Here is a 14,916-nt window from a genome sequence, read left to right as displayed (position 1 = left end):
AATCATTCAAAGGAGGATACCACCCCATCATACCACATCACAACCATTTTAATAGCATGTTGGCACGCAAGGTAAACCATTATAACTCATAGCTAATCAAGCATGGCACGAGCAACTATAATCTCTAATTGTCATTGCAAACATGTTAATCCATAATAGGCTGAATCAGGAACGATGAACTAATCATATTTACAAAAACAAGAGAGGTCGAGTTCATACCAGCTTCTCTCATCTCAGTCAGTCCATCATATATCGTCATAATTGCCTTTCACTTGCACGACCGAACGATGTGAATAATAATAATAGTGCACGTGCATTGGACTAAGCTGGAATCTGCGAGCGTTCAATAAGCAGGAGAAGACAAGGCAATATGGACTCTTGGTTAAATCAACAATAATGCATATAAGAGCCACTTCGACAATTTAATTATGGTCTTCTCCTATCGACCCCTAAAGAGAAGAAAAGAAATAAAACTATTTACACGGGAAAGCTCCCAACAAGCAAAAGAAGAATGGGAAATATTTTTGGGTTTTCTTTTTAATTATTACTACCACAGCAAGAGAAGTAAACTAACTAAAAGCCACAACTAATATTTTTTGTTTTTCTTAAGGTTTAACAAACACACAAGAAGAAAGCAAGAAAAAGAAAATAAACTAGCATGGATATTACAATGAAAAAGTATGAGCACCGACATCTAGCAATGAGTGTGTGAACATGAATGTAATGTCGGTGGAAAATACGTACTCCCCCAAGCTTAGGCTTTTGGCCTAAGTTGGTTTATTGCCACGGATGGCCTGGCGGATATCCAAAGTTATAGTTGGGGTCGTACTGGGATGCAGCGGCCATTGCATCGTGTGCTGCAGCTTGGAGGCGAGCTATCTCAGCCCTCCTCTTATACTCCTCCGCCTCCTCTCTGGTTATGTAATGTCTCCCTTTTTCCTGAAATTCAAAGGAAGCGGGAGTAGGGAGGACAATATTGACAGCGTGACGCCTGTCAAAGATTAGTCGGTACTGGAGAGGCGGTTCATTCCTCTCAACAAACTGATGGTGAATCATAGCATTAAAGTCTAGATAAGTAGGAGGCAATTCAATATCATCATCACGTATGGTTACACCAAGAAAATCAGCTAAGCGAGTTGCATAAATTCCACCAAAGAAATCTCCATTAAATCTATTATGATGCAACCTACGTGCAACAATGGCTCCCAAATTATAAGATTTATCTCCTAACACAGCACTCCTGAGAACACTGAGGTCAGGGACACACATATGACATGCTTCATCTTTACCATTTATGCACCTACCTATGAAGAGAGCAAAATAATGTATAGCAGGAAAATGAATGCTCCCTATGGTAGCTTGGGATATATCTCTAGATTCCCCCACAGTTATACTAGCAAGAAAATCTCTAAATTCATATTTGCGAGGTTCACTAGCACTACCCCATTGTGGAAGTTTGCAAGCAGTGGTAAGATCCTCTAAGTCCATAGTATAATATTTTTCATAAAGATCAAATAGGACAGTTTGAGAATTGCGTGAAGATGAAAATTCAAACCTCCTCACAAAGGAACTAGTAAGATAGTGGTACTGGCGGCACTTTTCTGCCTCGAAGCTCACAAGATCGGCGTTACGCAAATACGCGTTAAATTCTTCCTTGATTCCCGCTCGATCCATAAAGTCTTCTGAAGGCCATTCACAAGGCCGCACTGGAGCATTCCTTGGTGGCTCATCATCGGCATCGCGCATTGCAAGCCTGGGTCCTTGCTTCCTTGAAGGGCCACCTTGGTACATTTTCCTAAACATATTTCTTCCTCTGAAAAATTTCTGAAATTTTTAGTAACTTCAAATAAAAGTGAACCAAGCTCAACAAAATTGATAGCAACTACTCCTACAAGTGCCTAGAGCCTATATCATGCATTAGAACTACTTGGAAGCATATAAATTTGACATGCAAGCTCAAGAACATGGTCACCTAGGCAACACAAATTTGCAATGAATAAAGCACTAGAGCAAAAACTAATTGGACCAATGGAGGAGTCACATACCAAGGAACAATCCCCCCAAGCAGTTTTGTGAGAGGTGCTTTGAGCAAGGAGATCGAAAATCGCAGCAAAATGAGCTAGAACTCATGCTTGAGCTGGATGGTGATTTTTTTGGGAGGAAGAAGAAGTGTGTGGGTGCAGGAATAAGTGGAGGGGAGCCACCGTGGGCCCACGAGGCAGGGGGCGCGCCCTGTAGGGGTGGGCGCGCCCTGGACCCTCGTGGCCAGGTGCTTGCTCCCCCTGCCGTGTTCTCAGTGCCAGATATTCTCAAATATTCCAGAAAAAAATCATATTCCAATTTCAGGGCATTTGGAGAACTTTTATTTTCGGGGTATTTTTATATTGCACGGATAATTCAGAAAACAGACAGAAAAATACTATTTTTACTTTATTTCAACTAAATAACAGAAAGTAAAAGGAGGGTACCGAAGGTTGTGCTTTCTAACTTCATCCATCTCATGCTCATCAAAAGGAATCCACTAACAAGGTTGATCAAGTCTTGTTAACAAACTCATTCCGACTAACATGGAACCGGAGAAATTTCGAATAACACTATGTTACCTCAACGGGGATATGCACATCCCCAATAATAAGAATATCATATTTCTTTTTGATAGTAGGAAGAGGAAATTCAAAACCTCCAACAATAATCGATGGAATTTTTCCAATAGAACTGATACTGTAAACTTGAGGTTGTTTCCTCGGAAAGTGTACCGTATGCTCATTACCATTAACATGAAAAGTGACATTGCCTTTGTTGCAATCAATAACAGCCCCTGCAGTATTCAAAAAAGGTCTTCCAAGAATAATAGACATACTCTCGTCCTCGGGAATATCAAGAATAACAAAGTCCGTTAAAATAGTAACGTTTGCAACCACAACAGGCACATCCTCACAAATACCGACAGGTATAGCAGTTGATTTATCAGCCATTTGCAAAGATATTTCAGTAGGTGTCAACTTATTCAAATCAAGTCTACGATATAAAGAGAGGGCATAACACTAACACCGGCTCCAAGATCACATAAAGCAGTTTTAACATAGTTTCTTTTAATGGAGCATGGTATAGTTGGTACTCCTGGATCTCCTAGTTTTTTAGGTATTCCACCCTTAAAGGTATAATTAGCAAGCATGGTGGAAATTTTAGCTTCTGGTATCTTTCTCTTATTAGTGACAATTTCTTTCATATACTTAGCATAAGGATTCATTTTGAGCATATCCGTTAATCGCATACGCAAAAAGATAGGTCTAATCATTTCAGCAAAGCGCTCAAAATCCTCATCATCCTTTTTCTTGGATGGGTTGGGAGGAAAAGGCATGGGTTTCTGAACCCATGGCTCCCTTTCTTTACTGTTCTTCCTAGCAACAAAGTCTCTCTTATCATAACATTGATTCTTTGATTGTGGGTTATCAAGATCAACATCAGGTTCAATTTCTACATCATTATCATTGCTAGGTTGAGCATCGACATGAACATCATCATTAACATTATCACTAGTTTCATGTTCATTACCAGATTGTGTTTCAGCATCAGAAATAGAAATATCATTAGGATTCTCAGGTGTTTCAGCAATAGGTTCACTAGAAGCATGCAAAGTCCTATCATTTTTCTTTTTCTTCTTTTTAGAAGAACTGGGTGCATCACTATTATTTCTCTGAGAATCTTGCTCAATTCTCTTAGGGTGGTCTTCAGGATACAAAGGTTCCTGAGTCATTTTACCAGTTCTAGTAGCCACTCTGACAACATAGTCATTATTCTTACTATTCAATTCATTGAGCAAATCATTCTGAGCTTTAAGTACTTGTTATACTTGAGCGGTAACCATAGAAGCATGTTTACTAATGAGTTTAAGTTCACCTTTAACTCTAGACATATAATCACCCAAGTGTTCAAGCATATAAGAATTTTGTTTTAATTGTCTACCAAAATAAGCATTGAAGTTTTCTTGTTTAACAATAAAGTTGTCAAACTCATCTAAGCATTGTCTAGCAGACTTATAGTGAGGAATATCACCTTCACCAAATCTATAAATAGAATTTACCTTTACTACCTGTGTCGGGTTATCAAGACCATGAGTTTCTTCAATAGGTGATGAATTAAGATCATATGTTTCTTCAATAGGCGGTAAATTTACACCGTGTATTTCTTCAATAGGAGGTAAATTCTTAACATCTTCAGCTTTAATACCTTTTTTTTCATAGATTTCTTTGCCTCTTGCATATCTTCAGGACTGAGAAATAGAACACCTCTCTTCTTCGGAGTTGGTTTAGGAATAGGCTCAGGAGTTGGCTCAGGAAGTGTCCAATTATTTTCATTTGTCAACATATTATTCAATAGAATTTTAGTTTCATCTGGTGTTCTTTCCCTGAAAACAGAACCAGCACAACTATCTAGGTAATCTCTGGAAGCATCGGTTAGTCCATTATAAAAGATATCAAGTATTTCATTTTTCTTAAGAGGATGATCAGGCAAAGCATTAAGTAATTGGAGAAGCCTCCCCCAAGCTTGTGGGAGACTCTCTTCTTCAATTTGCACAAAATTATATATATTCCTTAAAGCAGCTTGTTTCTTATGAGCAGGGAAATATTTAGCAGAGAAGTAATAAATCATATCCCGGGGACTACGCACACAACAGGGGTCAAGAGAATTAAACCATATCTTAGCATCACCCTTTAATGAGAACGAAAATATTTTAAGGATATAAAAGTAGCGAGTTCTCTCATCATTAGTGAACAGGGTGGCTATATCATTTAATTTAGTAAGATGTGCCACAACAGTTTCAGATTTATAGCCATAAAAAGGATCAGATTCAACCAAAGTAATTATATCAGGATCAACAGAGAATTCATAATCCTTATCAGTAACACAGATAGGTGAAGTAGCAAAAGCAGGGTCAGGTTTCATTCTAGCATTAAGAGATTGCTGCTTCCATTTAGCTAATAACTTCTTAAGATCATATCTATCATTGCAAGCTAAAATAGCTCTAGCAGCTTCTTCATCCATAACATAACCCTCAGGAACAACAGGTAATTCATATTTATTAGGGGGGAGTCTTCATCATCCTTGTCATCAATATTATCAGTTTCAATAATTTCATTCTCTCTAGCCCTAGCAAGTTGTTCATCAAGAAATTCACCAAGTGGCACAGTAGTATCAAGCATAGAAGTAGTTTCATCATAAGTATCATGCATAGCAGAAGTGGCATCATCAATAACATGCGACATATCCGAATTAATAGCATAAGCAGGTTTAGGTGTCGCAAGCTTACTCAAAACAGAAGGTGAATCAAGTGCAGAGCTAGATGGCAGTTCCTTACCTCCCCTCGTAGTTGAGGGATAAATTTTTGTTTTCGCGTCTTTCAAGTTCTTCATAGTGACCAGCAGATATAAATCCCAAGTGACTCAAAGAATAAATCTATGCTCCCCGGCAACGGCGCCAGAAAATAGTCTTGATAACCCACAAGTATAGGGGATCGCAAGCGTTTTCGAGGGTAGAGTATTCAACCCAAATTTATTGATTCGACACAAGGGGAGCCAAAGAATATTCTCAAGTATTAGCAGTTGAGTTGTCAATTCAACCACACCTGGATAACTTAATATCTGCAGCAAAGTATTTAGTAGCAAAGTAATATGGAAGTAACGGTAACGGTAGCAAAAGTAATATTTTTGGGTTTTGTAGTGATTGTAACAGTAGCAACGGAAAAGTAAATAAGTGAGGAACAATATGTGAAAAGCTCGTAGGCATTGGATAGGTGATGGAGAATTATGCCGGATGTGGTTCATCATGTAACAATCATAACATAGGGTGACACAGAACTAGCTCCAATTCATCAATGTAATGTAAGCATGTATTCCGAATATAGTCATACATGCTTATGGAAAAGAACTTGCATGACATCTTTTGTCCTACCCTCCCGTGGCAGCGGGGTCCTAACGGAAACTAAGGGATATTAAGGCCTCCTTTTAATAGAGTGCCGGACCAAAGAATTAACACATAGTGAATAAATGAACTCCTCAAACTATGGTCATCACCAGGAGTGGTCCCGATTATTGTCACTTCGGGGTTGCCGGATCATAACACATAGTAGGCGACTATAGACTTGCAAGATAGGATCAAGAACTCACATATATTCATGAAAACATAATAGGTTCAGATCTGAAATCATGGCACTCGGGCCCTAGTGACAAGCATTAAGCATATCAAAGTCATAGCAACATCAATCTCAGAACATAGTGGATACTAGGGATCAAACCCTAACAAAACTAACCCGATTACATGATAAATCTCATCCAACCCATCACCGTCCAGCAAGCCTACGATGGAATTACTCACGCACGGCGGTGAGCATCATGAAATTGGTGATGGAGGATGATTGATGATGACGATGGCGACGGATTCCCCTCTCCGGAGCCCCGAACGGACTCCAGATCAGCCCTCCCGAGAGGTTTTAGGGCTTGGCGGCGGCTCCGTATCGTAAAACGCCATGAATCCTTCTCTCTGATTTTTTTCTCCTCGAACACGAATATATGGAGTTGGAGTTGAGGTCGGTGGAGCAACAGGGGGCCCACGAGGCAGGGGCGCACCCAGGGGGCAGGCGCGCCCCCACCCTCGTGGACAGGTGGAGGCCCCCCTGATGTGGATTCTTCTTCCAGTATTTTTAATATTTTCCAAAAATAAGTTCCGTGGAGTTTCAGGTCATCCGAGAACTTTTGTTTCTGCACATAGATAACACCATGGCAATTCTGCTGAAAACAGCGTCAGTCCGGGTTAGTTCCATTCAAATCATGCAAGTTAGAGTCCAAAACAAGGGCAAAAGTGTTTAGAAAAGTAGATACAACAGAGACGTATCAAGCGCGTCGCCAGGTCCGAAGACGGGATTCTTGAACCCGCCAGACTCTCTGGAGCCCCTAAGCCCAGTATGGGAGAGCTGGAGGAAGTAGTGTCGCTGGCAACCATCATGAAGTCAGACCCTTCTCCGGACACTGGTTTCGAACCCTCAGAGTCAGTGTCGTGTGAGCTCGGCCGAGGAGTTTCCTTCCCGCCATACTCCATGGATTCTCTTCTCCCTGGCCAAACCTCGCCTTTAAGCGAGGCTCTGGACTTGATGCGATCCCTCGTCATCACAGAGCAGCAACGTCCAAACTATGCCCAGCCCGGACTAGGGGCTGAGAGCGGGGAATTTTACATCCCACTCACCACCCACTTAATAGCCACCGTCGAGGACTTAACTGAGATGCTCGACTATGGCTCCGAAGACATCGACGGTATGGACGACGATGCCGGAGATAAACAGGCCAAAAACCCGCCGTTTACCGGACGCTGGACGGCCACCTCTTCATATGATGTATACATGGTGGATACACCCAAGTAGGATAACGGCGATAACGAGAAGAATCCAGTCGAGGATAAACCTCCTGAGATACAACCAAAGCACCGACGTCAGCGGCGCCGCTCTAAATCACGCCATGGAAAAGACAGCAATACCGGCACAAGAGACAACAATACTCCGAACGATGCCGAAGACGAAGAAGAACCCGTCAAGCCAACCTCCGAACAGGATGATCGGGAAGATGGGCAAGTTAGCCCCGATGAACAGGCTGAAAACGAAGACTTGGAGGACAGCAATTATCTCCCTCTCTCCGAGGATGAGGTGAGCCTCGGCAATGAGGATTTTATCGTGCCTGAGGAACCTCTCGAGCAGGAGCGCTTTAAGCGCCGGCTAATAGCCACTGCAAGGAGCCTGAAAAAGAAGCAGCAACAGCTTCAAGCTGATCAAGATCTACTTAACGACAGGTGGACTAATGTCCTGGCAGCCGAGGAATACGGCCTCGAACGCCCAACCAAAAGTTACCCGAAGCGTAAACTTCTACCTCAATTCGACGACGAGGCACCGGACCTCGTGCCATCAGCGCGTAACGCGGCTGACCGACCACCACGTGGCCGAGACAAAACGGCAACTCAAGCCGAACACCAGCCCTTACCACCTCACCGTAAATGTAGAGACACAACAGCTCGGTGTCGGTGTCAAAACCGGTGGATCTCGGGTAGGGGGTCCCGAACTGTGCGTCTAGGATCGATGGCAACAGGAGACGGGGGACACGATGTTTACCCAAGTTTGGGCCCTCTCTATGGAGGTAATACCCTACTTCCTGCTTGATTGATCTTGATGAATATGATTGTTACAAGAGTTGATCTACCATGAGATCGTAATGGCTAAACCCTAGAAGTCTAGCGTATGTGAATATGGTAATGAGTATCCGCCTATCCAGACTACGCTCTCCGGTTTATATAGACACCGGAGAGATCTAGGGTTACATGGGGTCGGTTACATAAGAAGGAATCTTCATGGTTGGTCGCCAAGCTTGCCTTCCATGGCAAGGAGTGTCCAATCCGGACACGGGTATAGTCTTCGGTCTTCATGTCTTCACAACCCATCAGTCCGGCCCAATGGACAACGGGCCGGACGCCCGAGGACCCCTTAGTCCAGGACTCCCTCAGTAGCCCCTGAACCTGGCTTCAATGACGAGGAGTCCGACGCGCAGATTGTCTTCGGCATTGCAAGGCGGGTTCCCCTTTTTCCGAACTCCACGATAGTCTTCGGATGCGATGATTGTATCCGGACCTGTAACGCATACCACACACCACCGTAGAGAGAATATAATATTTGCATGAATCTAATCTGTTGACAGCTTTTTTACAACACAACGTCACGTCTGTCCGGTCATAGTTTCAAACCCTTTTTCATCTGCCATCCCACGTTTCGAGACGCGGTCATAATTGGCACGTCATGTCGAAGCAGAGATCGTGTCCCCTTATTGCGGGATCCTCATCAATGCGGGCGTGGGTAACCCGACCGTGCCATTCGCACGGCCCTTGGGAATAGGCGAGTTTAGGGCGAGTGGGGAGGCGTTTGATATTCGCGGACTCTATAAAGGGGGTAAGGATCACCCACGCCCTTTCTTTCCCTCAGCCCTTCCGTCCTCGAGCTCCAGCACCCAAGCTTTAGCTTTTCTTCGTCCAAGAAAGCACTCCAAACATGTTCGGATCCGGAGCTGGAGGCAAGTGGATGGCCTCCTCCATTAAGAAGAAGGACATCAAGGAGCTCCGGGAGGCCGGATACCTAGCCAAGGAGATCGTTCACCGACTCCCGGCCAAGGGGCAGATTTTCCCCACTCCAGAGCCCTATGAGAGGGTTGTGTTTCTCAACATTTTGTCCGCGGACTGGGATTCCCTCTCCATCCATTTGTCCGTGGACTGATGTTTTACTATGGGCTGGATTTTCATGACCTAGCCCCCAACTTTATCCTCAACATTTCGGCATTTATCGTTGTTTGTGAGGCTTTTCTCCGCATCCCACCTCACTTTGGCCTGTGGCTGAAGACCTTTAATGTGAGGCCGAAAGTAGTGAGTGGTCAACAAGCAGAGTGCGGAGGCGCTATGGTGGGCAAGATGCCCAACGTCACCTGGCCCGAAGGCTCATTCGCAGAGACGATGAAGGGGTGGCAATCGGGGTGGTTCTACATCACCGAGCCGCGCGACGCCAATTGGGCGGCGGCCCCCGAATTCCGATCCAGAATCCCGATGCGGCTCACCTCCTGGCAAGAGAGGGGCCTAACCTGGGGTCCTTCGGACGAGCTGACTGGGCTCCAGACGTGCGTCCAGAACATGATAGACAGGAAAATCAAGCTTGTCAACATGGTCCAGATCATGCTCATTCGCCGGGTCCTTCCGTGCCAACGCCGGACTTGCTATCTGTGGGAGTATGATCCGGCCAAGCACTAGACACTTCAAGAGCTCTTCGGCACGACGCACGAAGACATCTGGAGAGTGCTTTTCAAGGCCGGCGAGACGCCGCCGCCTATGACCGAGGATCGCGGGCTTAGCTTAAAGCGCCAAGCCAATTCGGTAAGTTATTTCATGTTTTCAAGGCATACCTCTTACTGGCATATTTTGAGGTAAAGCCTAAGCTTTCTCATCCATGTTTTCAGGCCTGGATCGAGGTAGCAGAGGGGATTAACTGTCCGGCTCCGCTGCTCGAAGGCCAAGAATTCCCATTACTGACGAAAATGCTTTTTCCCGCACCTTATGAGGTGCCAGAGAAGACGGCCAGGAAAGCGGCCAAAGGGGCCAAGAAGGGCCCTCGCCGAAAAGGCGCTCCGGACGTGACGTCCGAAGACGAAACCTCTTCTTCGTCCACCGATGACGATGATGAAGAGGAGGAAGAAGACGACTCCCCACCTGAGGTGGGGAAGAAGAAAAGAGCGGCCCCCACGAGTCCGAAAGCGAAAGTGCCTAAGAGGGTTAAAGGCTCCCTCGCGGATAACTCCGCGTGGGATCTTGACAGCAGTCCGGAGCGACCTCGCCGGACGAAGCCTCGGGCCGCTTCGTAAGTACCAGAATTCGCGAACATCTGGCCTTCCTGGTTTGTAATATTGACATATTGTAAACTTTGTCACTTGTAAGTGCATCTAGTGCCCCTTAGTGATTTTGGTGTATTGAAGACTTATAGGTTAAGGCACTAATGTGTTTATGAGTGTACACAGGTCTATAAGTCTATGAGGACTTTGCTATTTACGGAGAAAGTCGACCCCTAAAATGAAGTTCTTCGACTGAAGACTTTGGATTTCTGAAGACTTTGAAAGTGAAGAAATTGGTGTGACCTTGAAGACTAGGTATCCATTCGAGGAACATGAAGCGTGAAGACTTTTGTTTTCGTAGTTTCATTTTCTCTTTCTTGAGTCATAGGAAACACCGTACTGTTAAAGGGAGTCGAGGAAATACTAAGGAAAAATTTCCATGTGATGCTCGACTCAAAATCCTACACCTACCAATCCCTTCGAGTGTAGCCATTGGAAATCTCATACAGTTCAGTCATATTCTTCAGTGATAGAGACGAAGTTCTTCTGGTCTCTGAGGAATTTGTTCTGACTGAGGAGTTAGGAATTCGTCAGTGTGGATTGCCTACACAGTGAGGAACATGATAGCCCTGAGGAATTTGAGCCTCAAAATTCCGACCGTTGCTGTGCTATGCGCCAGCTGTCCCAAAATATCTACCCACCTAACGGTCATATCACTGGAGGGCATTTATGTCTTATCATGTTGGGCTGCTCCCTAGGCTATAAATAGCCGCCCCCTACAACCACTAGCTGGTTGGCTGCTCCGAGAGAAACTGACACTTGTCATTTGAGAGCATCCCCTCCTCCGAGGACTTTGAGCGAAAATCATCGAGTGAGGAAAACCCAAACCCAAACACCTACAAACCCAAAGTGATTGAGCATCACTGAAGAGATTGATCCTGCGTGGATCCGACGCTTGTTACCTTTGAACACTGTGCTTCTTCCAGACGGTTAGGCGTCAAGGTCTAGAGCATCCAAGAGGAATTGTGGATCGTCGAGTGACCGAGTTTGTGAAGGTTTGGAAGTCACCTGAAGACTTACCACGAGTGATTGGGCGAGGTCTGTGTGACCTTAGCTCAAGGAGAATACGGTGAGGACTGTGTGTCCGGGACTGTGTGTCCTCAGGTTTAAATACCTAGCCGCTCCAACCAGACGTACAACTGAGACAGCAGTTGGAACTGGTCTACCAAATCATTGTCTTCACCAAGCTTCCTGGTTCTATTTCCTCAACTCTTTCATTTCCTCATAACTATGTTGTGCACTTGCTCATATCTGTGTTTGAAGACTTTGACTGAAGACTTTCTCAATTTCCTCAGTTTAATTTCTTCAGTCTGTTTGTCTTCATCCTGTGTTTTCCTGTGTTTACGCTTCCTGTACTCTGTGCTTGTCTTCATTTCATCATGATGACGATGTTTGTGTTCTGTTATGCTTACTTCTAAGTACTTATTCCGCTGCAAGTAGTTCTTCGCTAAGGAATTTCCTCACCCGCAAATTCCTCAGTGAAGAATTCATAAAAATCGCCTATTCACCCCCTCTAGTCGATATAACGCACTTTTAATTGGTATCAGAGCAAGGTACTCCCTTGTTCTGTGTGATTTTGGTTTAACCGTCTGGAGTTTTAGTTATGTCGACCGCAGGTATGATCAAGGTCTCTGTTGGGTGTCCTACCTTCGATGGGATGGACTACCCTTACTGGAAGAATAAGATGCGAATGCATCTTGAGGCAATTGATAACGATCTCTGGTATGTTGTGGAAAATGGTGTTCCCTCAGTCACACCTTCTCTGAATGCTGCTGATGTGAAGAGATTCAAGCAACTCGATTCTCAAGTGAAGAACATCATATGTGGTCATCTGAGCAAAGGGCGGTATGGAAGAGTGAGTGCTTTGGAAACTGCTAAGCTTATCTGGGATAGGCTGTCCAAAGTCAATGAAGGAGTCTCAACACAACGTGACTCTCGAGTTGACGTTCTTCGCAATCTCTTCAACCGCTTCAAAAGACTTGACAATGAAAATGTTCAGCAAACCTTTGATCGCCTCACTGACATCTCAAATGAGCTTCAAGCACTCGGTGCCACTGACATCACCGACCATGAGGTGGTGAAGAAATTGCTGAGATCGCTTGATTCCTCATTTGATACTCTGGCATTGATGATACAAGAACATGCTGATTACAAGTCACTTGATCCAGCTGATATCCTCGAGAGGCTAAACACTCATGAGTTTCAGCTTGCTGAGAAGAGAGATCTCTATGGTTTGAGCTATGGCAGATCACGTGCCCTGAAGGCCAAGGCTGTCTCTGAATCTGAAGGTGAAGATTCTGGTAGTAGCCTTGGTGATCCTGAAGAACTGAGCCAGGAGCTAGCACTGCTCGTGAATAAATTCCAGAGGTTCTCAAGACGTGGTCGCTTTGGAAAATCCTCAAGGAGCAATGATTCCTCATCCAGTGACTACAAGAAGAGGCTATGCCACAAGTGCAAGAAACCTGGTCACTACATTCAAGATTGTCCTCAGTGGGAAAAGGAATCAAAGAATAAGAAATAAAAGGATTACAGTTCTGATGATGCGAAGAAGAAGAAATCTTCAAAGTCTTCATCATCAAAATCCTCGAAGTCTTCGTCACACAAGAAGAGCGGCTCCAAGAAGGCTCGGGCATTCATTGGCAAGGAAATGGACTCTGAGGCTGAATCTGAGGAACATGAGGAAGAGGAGGCATCTGAGGAGTCCGAGTCTGGTGTGGCGAGTCTAGCTCTCGCTACTGCATTCGTCAGCAAGTCTATCTTCAACTCTGAAGAAAATGACTTCACCAACAAGGCTGATGAAGGCAACGATGAATACGCTCCCACCTATTGCTTCATGGCAAAGGGTGCCAAGGTACTCAAATATACCTCATCTGAATCAAGTGAGAATGAATCTGATGAAAACCTCAAGCCCAGCTACTCTAAACTTGCTAAGATTGTTGTGAAACAACAAAAGGCTTTTGAAAAGGTTCAAAACATGCTAGACAAAAGTGATGATATGTTGGGTGAAGAAATGGATCGCACTAAAACCTTGACTGAAAATCTTTAGAGACTTCAGACTAGGTTTGACAACCTTCAAGGTCATCATAACACTCTCTTATCTGATCATGAGAAGCTTTCTTATGAATTTCTTCAAAGAAAGCAAGATCTTGAAAAGCTAAGAGTGAGTTATGAAGATCTTCAGAAGGAGCGCGATTCATTACTTGCTCAACAAATCAGCGCTTCTCAGGAAGAATTTGTTCCTCCATGTTTGAAATGCATTGAACGTGAATCTGCTAATTCTTCACCTGAATGTTCAAATGCTTCTAATGCTACAAATTCTTCAACTATCTCTGCTATCACTAATTCCTCATCTGAGGACATTGCTAGTATCACTGATGATGCAGGGCTGAAGGAATTGTACATGACAGGCATGTACAAAAGCCTCAAAGGGCATCAGACTCTTTGTGATGTGCTTAAAAAGCAGATTCTGAACAGGAACCCTAGGAAAGAGGGTATTGCCTTTGAGAGGAAACTCAATGCTGATGGTACTTATTGGAAGCCTGAGCAGTACCCCAAAACCTCATGGATTGCTGCAAAGGGACCTCCAGTAGATCCATCTAATCTATCTGGCTTTACATGTGAATCTCCTCATTCTTCTGATGAGTCATTTGACTCCAACTATAAACTGTTCAAAAATCAGGATGGTGAAGTATTTGCTAGATATGTTGGCACTAACTGCAGGAACGGTTCCCCTATGAAGAAAATCTGGGTTCCCAAAAGATGCCTTAAAAGTCTTCAGGTGAATGTCCTCATGACACCACCTGTGAAGAATAGGAACCCCAGATCAAACTCTTCATATAGACCAAATTCTTCATATGGATCCAAGTCCTCATACGTACCAAATTCCTCACGTGGATCATATTCCTCAAAAGGATCAAATTCCTCATATGATTATCATCGTGCTAAGACCTCTGTTTCGCAGGGAAGAGCTAAGGGCTATGAATATGAGCATTACTCTTCTAACCATTATGTTCATAAGTCCTCGAAGAATTTCTCTGCTTATTCATATGCTTACCCTAACTTCTCTTATGTGAAACGAAATGGATTGACTTCTATGCCACCTTTATCATATGGATCTCGCAGAGTGATGAACTCTTTGCCACCCCTTCAGATGTGGGTGGTGAAGAAAAAGAACTAATTTCTTCTGCAGGGTCAGGTCTCCAGACGTGCTAAAACATCTGAAGAATTTGCTGGAGACCTGAAAATGCCTGAAAGGACGCATGCTAATCATGAAGAAATGAACTTTCATTTCTCACGTCCTCATACTGCTTTATCTGTTCTATTGCGTGATGAAATTGATCTGATGAATTAATGTCATATTCTTCGCTGATGAAGTATATGAGTTCGTAAGTTGCACTAATTCATCTGCAGCATGATCAACCCAAATCCAATGAGTGGGTCCTCGATAGTGGATGTA

The sequence above is a fragment of the Triticum aestivum genome, chromosome 6D, assembly GCF_018294505.1.
Source record: "Triticum aestivum cultivar Chinese Spring chromosome 6D, IWGSC CS RefSeq v2.1, whole genome shotgun sequence".
In the NCBI taxonomy this organism is placed as follows: domain Eukaryota; kingdom Viridiplantae; phylum Streptophyta; class Magnoliopsida; order Poales; family Poaceae; genus Triticum; species Triticum aestivum.
The sequence above is the reverse complement of the archived record's forward strand: the minus strand, read 5'-3'. Positions refer to the sequence as shown.